The sequence below is a fragment of the Chionomys nivalis genome, chromosome 4 (genome assembly GCF_950005125.1).
Source record: "Chionomys nivalis chromosome 4, mChiNiv1.1, whole genome shotgun sequence".
NCBI lineage: Eukaryota > Metazoa > Chordata > Mammalia > Rodentia > Cricetidae > Chionomys > Chionomys nivalis.
Genome location: NC_080089.1, coordinates 84,107,450 through 84,114,116, shown reverse-complemented (window position 1 = coordinate 84,114,116; position 6,667 = coordinate 84,107,450).

Here is a 6,667-nt window from a genome sequence, read left to right as displayed (position 1 = left end):
AGACATCAGATGCCCTACAAATAGCTACCATTCTGCAGTTCTTGCTAGTTGCTAGGGAAGGTACAGTCAACTTAAGTGTCTTTCAACTAAATATAGAAATATGTACATTCCTTTCTTCTTTTCAATAATATCCTTACGTGTCCTTTCTCACATTTAAAACTGTTTTATAGTCAGAGTGCTTGTCAAGTTTATCTCCCTTTCCTGGAGTATTTTTAACATTTGGTTTTAAGATTAAGAACTACCTTTACTGTTGGTTATCTTTTCCCATACTCCCCCTTCTACCTGCTCTCCCATCTCCCACCCAGTTTAACCCTTTCTCTTCCGTTACTCCTTTTTCCTCCTTCATACCACCTGCATTCTATTCCCTTCACTTGAGATGTCCCCTATGACCCCTTAATATTTTCTTGACTTCTACGTGTGTTCCAATTTTATCATACATACCTAAATATTCTAATGTAGCCTCCACACATGCGAGAAAGTAGGAGGTGTCTGTCTTCCTGGGTCTGGATTATCTCAGTCCAAATGATGATTTCCAGTTGCATCTATTAACTTGTGAATTCCACAACTTTGTCTTGACAGCTCAGTGATAGCCCATTGTGTATATGCATGACATTTTCATTATTCTTTCATCTGTTGATGGGCATCTTGACTGTTTCCATTTTCTGACTACTGTGAACAGATCAGCAATGAATGAGAGTTAGCAAGTATCTAATAGAAGAGGAAGGGCTCAGTGGGACTATGCTCAGGAGTATAGTTGGATTATATGGTACATTTACCTTCAGCTTTTTGACAAAACTGCACATTGATTTTCATAGTAGCCTATCAATTTGTACTTGGCTAACAATGAGTATGTGTTTCCCTTTTTCCAGATCCATTCCTGAACTTGTTTTCTTTAGCTTAGTCATTCTAACTGGGATGAGATGTGGCAGTTCCATATGTGTGTGTGTGTACATATATATATGTGCACACAAGCACATACACATACATATACATGTATGAAAGGAGTTAAAATGGAGCTGCCCTGTAACAATGGGACGGTGCCCATTAGAGGCTGTGGAAATATACAGCATATGGCAATTGATAATTACTTTCCTTCTTATAAAGTAAGGTTGAGGCTCTCAACCTTGGTGAATCTGGAAGTCACCAACTTAGTTAGTCCAGCTGTTCAGTTTGCTCTGTTGACCCCCTATCTGTATCTTACCATTTTAGTGGGTGCAGGGGATCAAATTCCAGTTCTCACATTTACATGAAAAATGCTTCACCCACTGAGCCACTTCCCCACCTCCAAGTCTCCTTATAAAGCTACTCCAAAGATGGTGATAACTGCAAAATTATAAATATCGGAATGTATAGGATTTATGTATGAAAATATATACATTCACATAAATTTATATTCTTCCTCCAATGTTATGATTATAATTTTATTGAAAGTAAATTCTTTGCTCATACAATACATCCTGACCACAGTTTCTCCTCCCTCCAGTCCTCCCAGTTACCCTCTCCCTCTCTTCCAGATCTACTCCCTTTTTTTTTTCCTTTAGAAAAGAGCAGGCCTCTAAGGGACAACAACCAAACATAGCAAAAAAAGGTTCTACAAGACAAGGAAAAAGCTCTCATATTGAGGCTGGACAAGGCAACCCGATAGGACGGGGAAAGTTTGAATAGACATTAATGGCTTCAAAACATTTCAACTATAGGTCATGACCATATTTCTGAATTTTGATAGTCCTTATATTATTCTCCTATAAATAATGTGACAGCATATATATTTAAAGATAAATAATTCTCATGTTGAGGATTATTTTTATTATATATGTTGTAAAAGTAAGAGTTCCATAGGATAAGACCTTTTCAGGTTCTTATTTTAAAGATTGATTTTATCTTTTATGTGTATGAGTGTTTGCCTACATGGATGTGTGTGCACCACCACGTCGTATGCAGTGCTGCAGAGTCTAGAAGAGGGCATCAAATACTCTGGAGCTGGAGGTGCAGGTGGTTGTGAGCTACTCAACACTGGTGCTGGCACACAAACAGGAGCTGCCTACGAGAGCAAAAGGTGCTTTTAGCTGCTGAACCATCCCTGCAGCCTCCACATTCTTGATTCTTTTTCATGTTCTGCTTTTCAAAAGGTTTACACAGTTCCTAACTGCCAGTGGCAATGTGTGAAGTATTCATTTCGCCACAGTGGGTTAGCACATCTAATGAGTGCTGCAGAAAGCCAGCGAGAAAGGGGGGGAGCTTCCTGTGCTACTATTAATTTATTGTAGGTAAAGAGATTAAGTACTTTTTTAGGTTGGCTCATATTAATTGTATAGATATCTTGGGATTTTTGTTAGTCTGTTAATTCGCCTAAAGTATTTATGTACCTACATCAATAATATATGACAGAAATTGTTCTCTGAACTGGAAACAGTAATGAATAAGTGAGACCAAAGCTTCTGCCTCAGGGGCCACATTATATGTTTTATATGAGTGATTCTTAGGTCAGAAATGTAAAACTATTATTCATTACATGATTAGTATGAGTCTGGCCTTGTGTCAGACTCATAATATTCACTTCATCTAATGTACAGGGAGAGCTGTGTCATTTCTTGATGAGAAAAGGGAGTCACGGAGCACCTGAGTAACCGGCTCAAGCCCAGAGTCACACAGCCAGTCATTACTACCCTCCCAGGTTCGTCTGCAACTCAGACTGACATTCAGGTCCCATTTTTTGTGTGATGTTTATTTGGAAGAGCCATTGTTTTTCTGTAGTGGTCAGTAAGTGTATTGCTCTTGTTTACTGTTTACTTCTAAACGTTGGGTTGATTTTTAAATTTACATGTGAAATACTAAAATTTTTGGCTCATTAAATCACAAGGGTTTCCCACCTTAATTTTCAGTGTTCTAAATTTAGGCATTCTCAGAGCTCTGTTAAGTTTCTTTCTTTTTGATACTTACAACAATATTCACCTGTCGAGATGATCTGAACTATGTCTTGTAGTGTAGTATAAAGTGAGACTTTTATTTATCACCCAAGAGTCATCCCCCAGGACTAACCAAGAAGTTAATTCTCTTCTATATTGACAACTATTAATGAAAATATATCTCTAAAAATATCAAAATCCTGGAAAAGTAATGCAGTAAAGACCCACCATGCAAGTTCAGATAAAAATATTAAAGATAATATATTTCATGAGAGTTTTGCTATATTAAAAAGTTGTATTGTTTTACCTATCTATGTCATACACATGCCAGGCACATAACATAAGCACATACTTTTAAATTCCAGAAACAGAACTATCCATTTTTATATATAAATCTAAGTTTTAGTTTTAAAAAAGAGATTATAAGTTAGTTATAACATTTCTCCCTCCTCTTTTCCTCCCTCCCTCCAAACCCTAACATATACGCCTCCCTTATGTCCTTCAAATTGATGGCCTCCTTTTCCTCTATGAATTCAGATTTTATCACAAGTTTTATCCATATCTGTATCTTTCTTAATCTCGTCAAATGATCACTCAGCAAATATTTAACACTGACAGATGTATTTATTCGTGTGTACTGTGAAATGGAAAAAAAAAACTACAAACATGTTCCTTAACCCTTATCTTCTAGGAAGCCATTGCCAAGCTCAGGCACAGAAGACGTCTGTGAGAAGTTAGCTAGAAAGGTAAGCAGTGTTTGCCTATATCCAGTTGGCTGGCCCTCCCTACACTGCCTCTGAACAGCGGAGAGATAACTCTGGTGGTCTGGGTCAGACCAGAAAGTTTATCCAAGTCAACTGAATTGGAACAACTTCCCCAGGTCGAGACAAAGGGATGCAACTTTTGTACCTGGAAGACAGATTCAACCTGCATACTAAAGCAGGCGGTGTGAGGTCAGGTGAGTGTGGAGAAGAACGGGATGAAGCCCACAGTAAAGAGATATAACGGATCCCACACCTAGAAGGGACTCTTGCATTGCGCAGACCAGCAAACAGGTCTGAACGGTCCACAGCAACAAGGAAAGAGTTACCAATGCAAATAGTGTTTCCACTTCTGCTTGCTGCCAGCATTGAGCAAATGGTTCGGAGATGCTGACAACCAGCTCGCAGCCTGGCTCCCGAGGCGCGCTCTGCCTTCCAGCTCCTCTCTGTTGTTTCAGTTTTGAATCACAACAGTTAGGAGTTTCACCAATTTGGAATACTGTTGCACTAATTGTAATCTTCAAAACAAAGACTTTGTTTTTGTTAAACACCATCGACAGAGTGCAGGTGGTTGCGGCTCCACCAGGTCTTGAACTGAAGATGGACTTCTCTACATGATGATGAGATTGCGTGAGTAGGTGAGTCTATTAGCCAGGTTCTCCATGAAAACAGATGAGAGTGGCACAGAGACTGGGGTGGGAGTGGGGGAGAGTCTTATTTTAAGAATTTGGTTCACAGTTTAAGTGTGCTTGGCAATTCGGAGAGCTGTGGGTGTGCTGGCAACCTGGCGACCCAGGCTAGTCATTCCGGCTCCGAGGCAGGCTGGTTTTGAGATGGTCTACTTAAAAGAGCCCTTTTCTATTAAAGCCATCTACTGATAAGAAGAGGCCCACTCAAGGTAGAGAGGGCAGTCTACTTAACAAAGTGTGCAGGTTTAAATGGTAATCTCACCTTTAAAATACTCTAGAAAAACATCTAAAACTGATTGCCCTAAAGATCGGGTTACTCCAGTCAATCCGGCACAGAGCATTTACCGTCCCAAAGATGAGGAAGGTTTCAGGGTGACAAGAGACCTGGGTAACTGAGGTCTAAGCAGAGCAGACCTGGGACATGAAAGGGGTTGACTCCAATATGGCCTGTATATAAGTTTTCTCAGTACAAAAGCTGTGTTTAGGATAGGGACAGAGCTGTCTTTCTCCCTTTCTCTGGCTCCAGTAGCCTCCTACTCCTGAGACTTTGCAAACTCAGACCAACATCACTGTGACCATGCCTAAAGACATTTCTAGGGTGAACAGCTGTCCAGTGGGCTCATCCACAGACACGCCCATTGTAGCTTTTAGGAGCAAGGCATTCCAGTTTTGAAATAACTGAGTGCTAATGAGGATTTGGGTTTCAAACTGGGAACTCTGTATGTCATTACTAAGACGCCTGAGTGAGATGTTTGAGAAGTAGCCTGGATTAGGATCAGAAAAAACCCAAACACATGGTTCATCTAGCTCTGGGCCCTGGAGAATCCGCTCTTCATATTTTATTGTTCCTTGTTTGCTTATTTTAATTTTAAGAAGGGCAAAAACCATGATCATAGGACTTTTTAAAAGATCTAATGAGGCTATGCAGCTTAAAGCACACAGAAAGGTCATTTTGTTAGCCTAGAACCCAGGAATTCACACCACACTGATTTTACAACATCTGCCCTTACCTCAGATGGATTAGCTCATGAAGCACTAGCAAGGAAGGTTTTCTGATGCTCCAAGCAACTTTATCTTCACATTCTGGTACTTGTCTGTCAAGTCAGCATGGAGCCTCCACCCTCTGCATTAAAGTACATTTACATTTTAATAGTGGCAACCTGAAAATGTTACCAATTTGTAAAAGGAGAAAAAAAGTCATGAGAAACAATTAATGAAAGTATTTAAATACTGTCATTCTATAGAACTGTCTTTGTATTTCATTAAGGGTTTGGAATTTTACTTCTCTGTTTCTATAAAAGGGCCTATGTCAAAGAAAAGATACATGGGAGGTAAATGTGCTGGGACTCTGTGCCTGTTTATGAACCTCGGTGGCTATGAAGTAAGTGTCCAAATGATGAGTTCTCTGGATCATAAGATCCCTAACCTGATCTGAGATCAAGAGCCCCCATATGGAGGCTGTAAACAACAACCCAGCCTTCCATCATTCACGCTTCTCCCCCGCAGACTGTCTACTTTACAAAGTGGGCTGCTTTGGGTGTTTTTGACCAGTTTTATCAACTGAGCACTCTTTAGTATCCATGTTTACAAGAAGTGAGATGAACCAGCCTTCTTCATGGTCTAAGCTAGATAGTCCTGGCCTCTCACAAACCACGTGCCCCCCCCCACTTTCATGCTGCATAGCAGTTCTGAAAACACTCACTCTAAACAAGTCTAAATTAGTACTCCAAGGAGTCAATTGTAATATTTTAAGAATTTAGTTCTACCTTCCATTAAATATCAGCTAATGATTTCTGCGTTTTACTCCTTTAAGATACCATAATTTAGCCCAAAGATCTTTGGGCTGACGAGGGAGGGGGACTTGACCGGGGCAGGGGGAGGGAAATGGGAGGCGGGGGGGGGGCAGACATCTTAAATAAATAAATAATATCAAAAAAGATATCATAATTTAAATGTGGTTTTCAAAATATCAAACTGAATTAAAATACATTTGTTTTAGGGCAGTTAAACTTTGTTAACCTTGCTTGTTAAATGGGGCTCAGAGACTCATGTATGTGTTTGTTCAGAAGTCTATATGGCCCCAGACTTATGGAGCTGTAAATGCCATTCATGCAATGCATGCATTCAATCATCTGTCCATTCATTCAGAATTCATAGAACCCTGTATGCCCAGTAACAAAAGAAAACAAAGTTTGTCAGATACATATTACTCAGTACGCTTACTTTCTATTAAGAGGTAAGTAACTCCTAGGTGACGTTATTACTATGTAAGAAGTGAATGTCAGGCGAAAGGCACAAATGCAGCAAGGAA